Source organism: Anabrus simplex, chromosome 8 (assembly GCF_040414725.1).
Source record: "Anabrus simplex isolate iqAnaSimp1 chromosome 8, ASM4041472v1, whole genome shotgun sequence".
Classification (NCBI taxonomy): Eukaryota; Metazoa; Arthropoda; class Insecta; order Orthoptera; family Tettigoniidae; genus Anabrus; species Anabrus simplex.
In genome coordinates, this window is record NC_090272.1 from 62,477,679 (window position 1) to 62,491,587 (window position 13,909).

Sequence of the window (13,909 nt, forward strand, 5' to 3'; positions counted from 1 at the left end):
GGTTCCAGTGTATGGGAGCCTCAACAGGATTACTTGATTCTAGAACTGCAGAAAATCCAAAGAAAAGCAGGTCGATTTGTTCTGAGTGATTTCCAACAACAGAGTAGCGTTACAAAAATGTTTCAAATTTTAGGCTGGGAAGACTTGGGAGAAAGGAGACGAGTTGCTCGACTAAGTGGTATGTTCCGAGCTGTCAGTGAAGAGATGGCGTGGAATGACATTAGTAAACGAATAAGTTTGAGTGGTGTCTTTAAAAGTAGGAAAGATCATAATATGAAGATAAAGTTGGAATTCAAGAGGACAAATTGGGGCAAATATTCGTATATAGGACGGGGAGTTGGGGATTGGAATAACTTAACAAGGGAGATGTTCAACAAATTTTTCAATTTCTGTGCAATCATTTAAGAAAAGGCTAGGAAAATAACCGATAGGGAATCTGCCACCTGGGCGACTGCCCTAAATGCAGATCAGTAATGATTTATTGATAGATTGATTGATTGAACCAAACTTAATTTGAGTTATCGTAACAACCCAATATTTTCTCTAACTATACAATAATCTCATAACGTACAGTAATTTTCACACACAATCGCTCGTTCCATAGGTAACTGTTATCACTGAGTTTTTGTGGACCCAACCTATGTCATATGAACATACCCCACGCCATTATGGAACCATCCAGCCTGCACGGTGTCTTGTTGATAACTGGGATCCATCGCCTCATGAGGTTTGCGCCATACTCGAACCCTGCCATCGGCCTGAAACAACGTGAATAGTGTGACTCATCGGACCAGGGTACATGTTTCCAGTCCTCTAGGGTCCATTTAGCAATCTCACGAGTCCAAATGAGACATTGTGTTCGGTGTCGTTTTGTTAACAGGGGTACTCTGGTGGGTCTTCTGCTTCCATATGCCATGAAAGCTAAATAAAATTGCACTGTTTTGCTAGACACACGTCTAAAAACTCCTGCATTGAATTTGGATGCGATTTAGGCAAGTGTTCCTGCTCTGTTAGTACGGACAATTCTACCCAAACTCCGCCGGCCACGATCATCAAGTAACGTTGGACGGTCACTGCATTGTCCACGGTGGATCGTTGCCTTGATTTTGATATCGTGGATCGAAGAATAGGGCAAGTCCGCACAACTTTGTAACACCAACAGTCATGCCACGTTGGAACTCTAATAACTCATGTCGTCTTGTCATGCGCATGTAAATAACAGTCAATCCGAAAGACAAGACTATGTCTTAACAACTGAAACGGGCTTAAGCCGTTCAATGTCTGTTTGGGACGGTGGCACCACTGGTCATTTAGTTATATGGTTCTGTCCCATCAGAGGCGAAACGGAAATGATACGGGCCCACCTGCATGAAACAAGATTGGGCCCCTTCAAAGAAAGTGTATACAACCTATCAATAACATTGAAATCTGTCTAAATAACAATACTAATAATTAATAACTAAATATGATTAAAATAATCAAATACGAATAAAATAAAATACAGTACTTAATCGCCTCCCGCTTGCGCGTCAATTGTAATCTAATTTAAAATATATAAATAACTGAATAAATTACTAATTAATCGAAATGTCCGTTGTATGAGCCCCAGAGTTCACCAGAAAGGGTCCATCAAATTTTGATAAAGCATGATAATTCTCTCTCCCAAAACGTGTACATAAAGGTGCGTACTGGTATATCTGCTTCACGCTTTACCTAAACTTCTGAAAACGACTAAATAGGTAGGAGCTGCACCTAGGTTCATCACCAACTCCACTGATTTTAAAATAACTAACTATATTCTGAACAATATCCGTGCATGAGCACCTCATCAACACACCATAATATACATAAAATAACTCAAAAATCACTGCTGGAATACTGCATATTTACATAATTATCCAACAACAACAACAACAACAACAACAACAACAAACAGTGAGAAACGAAAAGGCGGGGACCAAGCTAACATTTGCAGTCAGCCCGTTGAAAGTTCATTACAAAGCATATATATATATATATATATATATATATATATATATATTGGATGAATACCCTTCACTGTCTCTGTGTATCAACACAACTTGCATATTCACATAATTGGCACTTGTTATATCACACAGACACTGTACCTTAACAATTCTGTGTTCATTGATTCTAACTCTTGGTTTAAAGATACATTAACTCGAGCAACACACGCTTGCTGTTCCAGAACAAAAATTATGAAAAGTCTGAGACACAGTACCCCATAGCTTTCACCAACATATAAGACACCAAGCCCCCACAAGTGATACAATACTAAGTGCCTAAGCACTCCATAGTTTCTAGGTCAACCACGTTCCACAAACATAATAAGACCACTTTCCACAAAAGTTACATCTCTCATACTACCAACGTTTTTAGTCGAGTCTCCGCTGATTTCTCACATGCCTATACAGACCTCAGCTTCCCCTTACCCTCACATGCTACGTCTAGATTGATCCTGGCCATCCAATCACGAGTATAAGGTCCTCTTGCCGTACCAAGAACACGCCCTGAACCTCTTCCCGGTACCAGGACAATAACAACATCAACGGACTCTGGGCAGTTCCATATGACTCACGCAAGGTTACCGAGTTGTAAGTAGCACTTTTTTTCCATCCATTTGTACAAAACAAATTACTCATATCACATATGGAGACCTTTCAGGTTAAAATATTACGAATAAGTATACAGTGATATAATAATAATAATAATAATAATAATAATAATAATAATAATAATAATAATACGAATAATAACATCTATTACTTCTGAATACAGTCCGAGGGTGTGATGTGTATGTACTATCACAACACATACACTATAAATGTAACTACAGCACATAGGCCTACTTAATGCAGTCTATATCCATCTGATACATACAAAGGACTTAATGTACGAATACAAAACGGATCTATATATTTAAGTTTACTAAAAACAGCTTCGTCCAGTCCGTCCGTTATACTGGACCAATTTGCTTAATTCTTTTTTATTCTCTCCAGAATTACCTGCCGGTGAATCATCAGACATTGATACGTCTCTGTGTTCAGTCAGTTTTGAGTAATCTTAAAATCAAATCACTAAAATAATGACCACTCCAATAATTGGAGGCGAAGACTTACTCTAGCCCGCAATACATTCTGTACTTAGCGAGTTGCTAAGCGATTAACACTTTCCTTAATATTCTGATATACGTGATTTTCATCCTTAGTAATATGATGACATGCAGCCATATTTCATTACCACCCGTCAATTCAACACTTCCTCTAATCATGGTAAAATACTATTCTCTGCTAGATACTTTTTGATTCACTGACCTTTCCCAACTACTAAATATACTTACTCAACAGATGACAACTTACATGCCACTAAGAGAAAACAATCAGATGGGAAGATATTAAGTAGGCTAGCCTTCTGTAAGACCAATAATAAAACGCAGCGACAAACTCTTGAAAAAGTGGATGAGTACCTACCCAAACCAGTATTCAGTACGGCCAGTTGCATGTTGCACTATCTCGAGCAAGATCGTTTGAAAATGTTGAGATCTAGATACGCCAGAATGGTCTAAGGACAGTGAATATCGTATGGAAAGAAGTATTATAGTTCGCCTCTCTGGTGTAGTGGTTAGTGTGATTAGCTGCCACCCCCGGATGCCCAGGTTCGATTCCAGGCTCTACCACAAAATTTGAAAAGCGGTACGAGGGCTGGAACGTGGTCCACGCAGCCTCGGGATGTCAACTGAGTAGAAGAGGGGTTCGATTCCCTCCTCAGCCATACTCGAAGTGGTTTTCCGCAGTTTCCCACGTCCGCTCCAGGCAAATACCGGGATGGTACCTAACTTAAGGTCACGGCGCTCCCTTCCCTCTTCCTTGTCTCTATACCTTCCAATCTTCCCCCTCCTCCTGTTCTTCATAGTAGGTGAGGCCACCTGGGCGAGGTTCTGGTCCTCCTTCCCAGTTGTATCCCCATCCCAAAGTCTCACGCTCTAGGACATTGCCTTTGAGGCGGTAGAGGTGGGATCCTTCGCTGAGTGCGAGGGAAAAACCAACCCTGGAGGGTAAACAGATTAAGAAGGAGTATTATAAACAACAATACGAACGAATTAATCATTATGTATTGGTGTTAAATGTTCATAAAACTATTGAAACGGGCGAACAATACAATATGACTACGACAGGTATATCAAGAAGAGTTATCTGACGTATTTATAACGAATGCTGCGGACCAGCTCGGGTCCATTAATTAATATATTAATAGACTTTATTCATCATCATCTGTTTACCCTCCAGGTTCGGTTTTTCCCTCGGACTGAGCGAGGGATCCCACCTCTACCGCCTCAAGGGCAGTGTCCTGGAGCTTCAGACTCTTGGTCGGGGGATACAACTGGAGAGTATGACCAGTACCTCGCCCAGGCGGCCTCACCTGCTATGCTGAACAGGGGCCTTGTGGAGGGATAGGAAGATTGGAAGGGATAGACAAGGAAGAGGGAAGGAAGCGGCCGTGGCCTTAAGTTAGGTACCATCCCGGCATTCGCCTGGAGGAGAAGTGGGAAACCACGGAAAACCACTTCGAGGATGGCTGAGGTTGGAATCGAACCCACCTCTACTCAGTTGACCTCCCGAGGCTGAGTGGACCCCGTTCCAGCCCTCGTACCACTTTTCAAATTTCGTGGCAGAGCCGGGAATCGAACCCGGGCCTCCGGGGGTGGCAGCTAATCACGCTAACCACTACACCACAGAGGCGGACAATAGACTTTATTAAGAAAATTAAATTTTTTGTAGGGATGATGTACAACGAAAATAAATATATGTTTCTATCTTTGTCTTTAAATTCTACTCATATTTGATTCTAAAGAAAATAGATCATGCATCGTATTTTCTGAATTAAAAGGCATAGACGATTTCAATGATAGCCCGCCTGGTTGCCATGATCGTTAAGGCGCTGAAGTCTAACCGGTCAGACACCGAGGTTAGCCGGTTCGAGTCCCGTTGGGCGAACAAATTTTCACCATCACAATGTTGGCCGGCAGGGTAGGGGAGGTGGTGGTATACAATTTCTAATCACTACATTGTGTGCCAAAAGCCTGGTTTAAATTCTAAACCTCTCCGCAGTGCTCATATGGAGTGAGGGCATATGACGCTGTTGATGGTGATTCGTCCGTCGGATGGGGACGTTAAGCCTTGAGCAGACCCCTTGGTACTATTCGACAGGAGTAGGCTACGTACCGGCACCGGGTTTCATCCTTTCCCTACTTTCATATATCGCGTCATTCATTTCATCTCATTAACTCCTCTGATGAGGTTGACGTCAGGAAGGGCATCCAGTCATAAAAACCCGCCATGACAGATTCATCTCACCTCATACCCGACCCCGTAGGGAAGCGGGACAAGGGTTGGACAAACAACAACAGACGATTTCAATGATATCCCTGGATAAACACATTCAGTTCAGAGGAGGCTGAGCTAACAAAGTCTGTCTTGAGTCATAACATTTCGTAGATAAGTTTCATTTTATGTTTCAATTTCGAAAATGATCGTTTTTTGGAAGAAATAGGAAATAGGAAATAGGAACAGGCCTAATTAAGTCTAAAATTGGATATTTTGGAGCCTATATTCACTTTAATAATATCTTGGCACAGATATATGTGAGAGACCGTGCAACTCGTGTTACGAGACAGCTGTCCTAAAACCAACACAGTAACAATAATTTGGAGGCAGATGCAACTATCCGACAATTACTCTACATACGCACTATTACATAAAACTTGTTTCAGCCCATTCTTATTATTCTTCTCCTTTCATTACGGCCTGTGGTAGATTTGTCATGGTTTGGGTTTTCTTCTTCTCCTCCCAAAACCTCTTCACCTTTCACTCTCAGTCTCTCTCTCTCTCTCGCTCTCTCACCCCGAAGAATACATCCATGGTATCCCCTGTCTGTCGTAAGAGGCAACTGAAAGGGGCCTCAGGAGCTCTTATCTTGGAAGCGTGGGTTGGCAACCACAGGCTCCTTAGCTGAATCCTGGCATTGCTTACACTTACTTGTGCCAGGCTCCTCACTTTCATTTATCCTATCGGACTTTCCTTGTTCAACTGTTTTCTTTTCCGACCCCGACGGTATAAAAGCCTTCGATACGTTAGGAGAAAGCCGAGTTTTGATTTTTAGATGGTGCTGCCACCTATACCTGTCAATGAAAAACTGCCAAAAATATACAAACATAAAGCGCAGAATGTATCAAATATACAACAGGTCACGAAAAATTACGCTTATTGCCTGAGATGGTAAAAAATAAAACATAAGATATATCATACTGTGGTCCTCTGACGAGAAGTTGCGTGAATGCGGGATGTGGGGTGCGGAGGGTAAGCTTGGCTGCTGCGCATGCGTAGATCTCAAGTCTCAAGGCCTGACAATAAACATCGGTTCCATCTGCGGTGATTCTTGTGAACTAAGGCGCTGCTGTGAAGTTTCAAATTGGCAGTGCAATTGTGCTTTAGTTATACATTTACTGTAAGTACTGCGTAATGATCAGTTTAATAATGAACACGCATCTCCTTCAGAGAGCTCGCACTGTTTATCACGACTAATGTTCGTAGCTTACTTGTGCCGTACCTACAAGCTGACGCGACTTCTCGCGAGACGCAGATAGTATATGATACGCGGACTCCCTGGAGGATACAGAATTACTTGATTTGTACTTAATAGTTATTTTCTATTACTTCTTCCTTCTTTTCAAAATACTTTACACGCACATGTTTTTTTAAACAAGCACTTGGCTTTCTTACATTCGTAGCTGGGTTTCTTCTTGAATTTTGACTTGTTCTGAGGTCAGTTGATCAAACACATACATGAGAGGCTCTTAAATTAAGACATGTTGTTCCTTCGTGAATAGATGAATACATTTATAAGTTATTGTGAGCCTGAAGGGAACATTCACAACTTTAATTTGTGGACCTTCTGGTCCGATGAAACGATCCGTCCATTAGTGATTCAATATGGAGTAAATGTCTGAAAAGAAGATAGGAGTGAAGTTTTAGAAATTAGAAGAGGGGGGTGGAAGGGAAGGAGAAGAATGCAAAAGAACATGCGGCTGCATGAGACTCATCCCCAAGTGCTCAGCATCTACTAGCGCCAAACTTTTGATTGTGATCAATTTTTCAGAATGAAACTCATTGCTTACAGCAGCAGGTTTAGCGAGGTCTCTCGTACGACTTGAGGGTTAAGATCATAAGCGGTTAAATAAACTTCAAGCACGTAGCAATGCCATTTACTCTGAACCACTACGTCCTCAATATGTCAACTAGCGTATTGGTCAGGGATTGTCCCACCTTATGACAACAGGAAGTACGTGAGTGCCTGGCAGATTAATAGCTGTGTTGTTGTCCGAGTATTGAGGTCATGGAGTCAGGCTCTATTTCAGTTGCTCCTCAAACTCGGGCCTTAATAGGTAGTTCAGAACAATGCAGTGACCGAATGTACGCTTGAATTCAAAGCCTAACTAAATATCACGAAGAATAGGGTACACATCTCACCTCCCATACTTTCTGAAACGTAACATTTCGAATTACTTCGTTACCATTATATTTAATAATAATAGTAATAATAAAATTAATAATAATAATAGTGGACAGATAGTAGACTGTTTGGCATTCGCAGATGACCTGGCACTTCTGGCGAACTCAGCAGAAGTAGCAGTGAAACAGTTCAATGCACTTAAACACATGACTGCCAAGGTGGGATTGCAGCTGCCTCTAGAAAAGACAAAATGCTTCACCAATATCAGTGATACTCCCAGCGAACTACAGTTCGAACAGAGCCAGACTGAGAAATTCAACAGATTTAAGTAACCGAGAGAACGGCTGGAACCTAATATGTCAGAAGGGGTAGCACTAAAAACCCGTAGTAACAAACAAACTAGAGTTAGCATATCGACTGACCAAGAACATTTATAACAAGAAATCTCTCTCTCGTAACATCAAATTGAGGCCCTTCCAAACAGTTTTCCGCCCAGAAGCCCTTGATAATGAACAGGAAAGGATTGTTGGTCAAACCTGAGGTCCAGGAGAAGAAGATCATGAGAAAGATAGTAGGACCGATCAAAGTAGATGGCGAGTAAAGAAGGCGACCAAACCAGGAGCTATACATATATAACTTTAATGCAGCCAAATAGCCATACAGTGTAAAGGGGCCCATAGACGTGCAATATTATTGCGCAAAATGGATTGTACAATATATTGTTAGCTGCCCACAGACATACAATATTATTGCACAACAATCGGGTTTGTGCAATAAATAGAATCGTGTGGAGATAATATTGCTGGTTGTACAATATATTGTGCAAAAGCGCTCATAGACGTACAATATGCGTGGCAATATATAGTCATTCCATGTCGGTATTTTGTTTGGTGAACACTCTTTTCTGTATCACGAAGCCGCTTCACTTCCTTCCGGAAGTTTGTACGCAGAGAACTGATTTTTTAAATAATTTCTTGCTTGTCGGCGTTCGGGTATTTTTCGCGATATTTCTCGATAAGTACCTCGTTCTTTTCACCTTTTTTAACGCGATTGTTGTAATCTTTGCTCTTAGTGTCCCATAGAGCCGGAAGGCTTCGATAAGCTCCAAAATAAACTTTTTCACCACCTGTTTGCCATCACGATACGTTCTCCCCCACTTGTTGACACCAACTGGCGGGAGGACGCGATATTGCACAATATTGCCAACACACAGCACAGTATTTTGCGATTTGCGCAATTTATTTCAAACTTTTTTGATTTCGTACAATATATTGCACAACCCTTCAATATTAAATACACACTATCAATTATATTATATTGCACAGACCCCGATATTGCGCAATAATATTGCACGTCTATGGGCCCCTTAAGAGAAGTTCAGTATATTACATACTGTAATTACATTTTTAGTTCGTTTGATTTGCATACTCTCTTATTGATTTTGATCTTTTAACACATAATTCCAGATGATAGCGTTCACACGTCGCGTTTGGTTCGTGAAATAATGTGGTTTTACAGATGAGGTGATGGAGTCCATGCACCGCCATCCACGTTAGGATATGTCTCATTTCGAAATTGGCCATAGTCCAAATCCGGTCTATCATAGCTCCGGTGCTATAAAATTCTGGTCAAATTTCTTCTCTTCTTGTAGAGATGTCAGTAACTCCTCAGAGGATTTAGTGTTCGGTAAAGTAAAATGTATCCTGAGATCTTCTACGAAGAAATGTTATCTTGACAGAAGGTAGAGAAGTCCTGATCTCGTCATCTTTGATACTCCCAATATTCTTTTGATGAAGAGTGCTTTCATTCTCTCTAATGTGTATCGATTCCTTACAGTAAGGTGTGTCCAAATAATTTCAATGCCGTACATCAGTATCGGCATAATTTTAGTTCCGAATACTGCCATTGCAGTTTCTAGACTAAGGGATCTAATATAGCCTATTTCATTGATTGCCAGTATTGCCTGTGTTGCCTTCTCTGTTACATATTTTGTGTAACATTTACCACTTGTTTGCAATGTGATCCTAAATATTTAAAATCTAGCGTAATACTGATTTTCCTCTTCTTGATAAAGATTTCTGCCGATGCAGGGGTTTTTTTTTTTCCATTCCTAAAAACCATCATTTCAATCTTAGTTATGTTTATTTCAAATCCATTTTTGATACACTATTCTTACGCACTGTTTAAGGACTTTTGAAGTTTTGTGATATCTGTTGATTCTATTACTTTATCGTCAGCATAAGCATGTGATATTACACCTATTCTTAAAATTTCTTCGGCTCGAAGGATGAAAAGTAGAGGACTAAGAGGATGAAAATGAAATGGCGTATGGCTTTCAGTGCCGGGAGTGTCCGAGGACATGTTCGGCTCGCCAGATGCAGGTCTTTTGATTTGACACTCGTAGGTGACCTGCGCGTCGTGATGAGGATGAAATGATGATGAAGACGACACATACAACCAGCCCCTGTGCCAGCGAAATTAACCAATTAAGGTTAAAATTCCCGACCCTGCCGGGAATCGAACCCGGGACCCCTGTGACCAAAGGCCAGCACGCTTACCATTTAGCCATGGAGCCGGACACTAAGAGCATCACCCTGTAGTACTCTGTTTGATTGAAATATCGGTTCTGAAAGTGAGAGATTGTGCTAAATTCTTATTTTATTCCATTCTAATATTGATCTTGTGGTATTTGCCCATCTGTTATTTTCACCTAGATTTTTTTCCAGTATTTTCATTATTAGTCCGCCTCTGTGGTGTAGTGGTTAACGTGATTAGCTGCCACCCCAGGAGGCCCGGGTTCGATTCCCGGCTCTGCCACGAAATTTGAAAAGTGGTATGAGGGCTGGAACGGGGTCCACTCAGCCTCGGGAGGTCAACTGAGTAGAGGTGGGTTCGATTCCCACCTCAGCCATCCTGGAAGTGATTTTCCGTGGTTTCCCACTTCTCGTCCAGGCAAATGCCGGGATGGTACCTAACTTAAGGCCACGGCCGCTTCCTTCCCTCTTCCTTGCCTATCTCTTCCAGTCATCCCATCCCTCCACAAGGCCCCTGTTCAGCATAGCAGGTGAGGCCACCTGGGCGAGGTACTGGTCATTCTCCCCAGTTGTATCCCCGACCAAGTGTCTGAAACTCCAGGACACTGCCCTTGAGGTGGTAGAGGTAGGATCCCTCGCTGAGTCCGAGGGAGAAGCCGAACCTGGAGGGTAAACAGATGATGATGATGATGATGATGATTTTCATTATTAATTTTATATTTATCAGGTCAAAATCTTTTGTATAATCTATACAGTTATACTGAAAAATATCACAGACGTAGCCAGGAAGAGGCGTCTGTCTTTCTATGGACATGCCACGAGGATGAACCCCTACTAGAATGACCTAAGGGCTTCTGAATTGCTGGAAGAACAGGATGACAGGGACACTATAGCTAACGGAAGTGAAGAAAGACATACAGGAACTGGGAGTAACTGAAAACGACATCATAAACCGACCACCTCTCACAAGAATAATCAAACAAAAGAGGTTTCAGACGCCCTCTGGACAAAGGGAAGAAGGGAGAAACATAGGCAGAGAATGTGCGAGTACTGAACAAACATCAAGTCCGCCCTAAACGGAAAAGTTGAACATCGTGGTCCCCAGGTGGCCCATTCGAATAATAATAATATTAATAATAATATTAATAATAATAATAATAATAATAATAATGCCACTCTTGTCATAGAAGATGGTTTAACCCCCTTCCCCCATGGCACTACCGCCTTAAAGGGCCTTGGCATACCAAGTGACCGCTGCTCAGCCCGAAGGCCTGCAGATTACGAGGTGTCGTGTGGTCAGCACGACGAATCCTCTCGGCCATTATTCTTGGCTTTCTAGACCGGACCCACTATCTCACCGTCAGATAGCTCCTCAATTCTAATCACGTAGGCAGAGTGGACCTCGAACCAGCTCTCAGGTCCAGGTAAAAACCCCTGGCCTGGCCGGGAATCGAACCTGGCGCCTCCCATTGTCGGCAGCCCTGAAGATGGTTTTTCGTTGTTTCCCATTTTTACGCTAGGCAAATGCTGGGGCTGTACCTTAATTAATGCCAAGGCCACTTCCTTCCCATTCCTAAGCCTTTCCTATCCCATCGTCGCCATAAGACCTACCTGTGCCGGTGAGACGTAAGAAAATTGTAATAATAATAATAATAATAATAATAATAATAATAATAATAATAATAATAATAATAATAATAATAATATAACTTGCGTATAGAATAATACAGAATAGATATAACTTGAAAGTGATCCCCTACAACGCGACGACCAGACACGACTTCATAGAAGTTAAGCTGGGAATACTCTATAGTTCAGAATGTCTGCTACTGAAGAAGGAGAAATGGAGGAACGACAGTAGAGGAAAAGAACAATCTTACGGAAAATTGTCGAAACGGAGAAAAGAACAGATGGTGCATGGAGGAAGACGAAAAATGAAGTCCTATACAAAAAAAAGTGCCGGCTCCGCTGTGCAGAGTAGATTGCCTGGGTGTTCGATTCCCAGCCAGGTCAGCGATTAGACCTGATTCAATCAATCAATACTGATCTGCATTTAGGACAGTCGCCCAGGTGGAAGATTCCCTATCTGTTGTTTTCCTACCTCTTCTTAAATGATTTCGAAGAAATTGGATATTTATTGAACATCTCCCTTGGTAAGTTGTTCCAGTCCCTAACTCCTCTTCCTATAAACGAATATTTACCCCAATTTGTCCTCTTGAATTCCAACTTTATCTTCATATTGTGATCTTTCCCACTTTCAAAGACAGCAGTCAAACTTATTCATCTACTAATGTCATTCCACGCCATCTCTCCACTGACAGCTCGGAACATACCACTTAGTCGAGCAGCTCGTCTCATTTGTCCCAAGTCTTTCCAGCCCAAATTTTGCAACATTTTTGTAACGCTACTCTCTTGTCGGAAATCACCCAGAACAAGTCGAGCTGCTCTTCTTTGGATTTTTTCCAGTTCTTGAATCAAGTAATCCTGGTGAGGGTCCCATACACTGGAACCATACTCTAGTTGGGGTCTTAGCAGAGATTTATAAGCCCTCTCCTTTAGATCCTTATTACAACCCCTAAAAACCATCATGACCATGTGCAGAGATCTGTACCCTTTATTTACAATGGAAAGGTATTTCAAGGTCGGGAGGTTATCTGACTAGAGGGAGTTCGATTCTCGCCTCAGCCATCCTCGAAGTGGTTTTCCGTGGTTTCTCACTTCTCCTCCGGGCAAAAGCCGGGATGGTACCTAACTTAAGGCCACGGCCACTTCCTTCCCTCTTCCTTGTCTATCCCTTCCAATCTTCCCATGTCCCCTGTCCAGCACAGCAGGTGAGGACACCCGGGCGAGGCAGTGGCCCTTCTCCCCAGTTGTATCTCCCCGATCCAAAGTCTCACGCTTCAGGACTCTGCCCTTAGGGCGGTAGAGAAGGGATCCCTTGGAGACTCTGAGGGAAAAACCAACCCTGGAGAATGAACAGATTAAGAAAGGAAGAAAGAAGAAATGAAGAAAATTGAATTAATCATTAGGAAAATAAATAAATAAATAAATAAATAAATAAATAAATAAATAAATAAATAAATAAATAAATAAATAAATAAATAAATAAATAAATAAATAAATAAATACTTAGCGAGTCGGTTTCATGTGGTATGCTGGTACGTTCTGTTTCTGTGTGTTTCTTCTTCTTCTTCTTCTTCTTCTTCTTCTTCTTCTTCTTCTTCTTCTTCTTAATCTGTTTGCCCTCCAGGTTTGGTTTTTCCCCTCGGACTCAGCGAGGGATCCCACCTCTACGCCTCACTCACTCAATCAATCAATCAATCAATCAATCAATCAATCAATCAATCAATCAATCAATCAATCAATCAATCAATCAATCAATCAATCAATCAATCAATCGATCGATCGATCAATCAATCAATCAATCAATCAATCAATCAATCGATTGATCAATCAATCAATCAATCGATCGATCAATACTGATCTGCATTTAGGGCAGTCGCCCAGGTGGCAGATTCCTGAAGGGCAGTGTCCTGGAGCTTCAGACTCTGGGTCGGGGTATACAACTGGGGAGAATGACCAGTACCTCGCCCAGGCGGCCTCACCTGCTATGCTGAACAGGGGCCTTGTGGAATGATGGGAAGATTGAATGGGACAGGCAAGGAAGGGGGAAGGAAGCGGCCGTGGCCTTAAGTTAGGTACCATCCCGGCATTTGCCTGGAGGAGAAGTGGGAAGCCACGGAAAACCACTTCCGGGATGGCTGAGATGGGAATTGGACCCACCTCTACTCAGTTAACCTCCCGAGTTTGAGTGGACCCCGTTCCAGCTTTTCCAATTTCGTAGC

At 42.0% G+C, this 13,909-nt stretch overlaps 1 protein-coding gene across 1 annotated transcript in view; it reads left to right on the plus strand.

Annotated features, from left to right (window-relative positions):
• LOC136878782 (uncharacterized) overlaps positions 1-13,909 on the plus strand; it is a 507,599-nt gene that overhangs the window by 164,924 nt on the left and 328,766 nt on the right. The gene's annotated exons all lie outside the window — the stretch shown is intronic.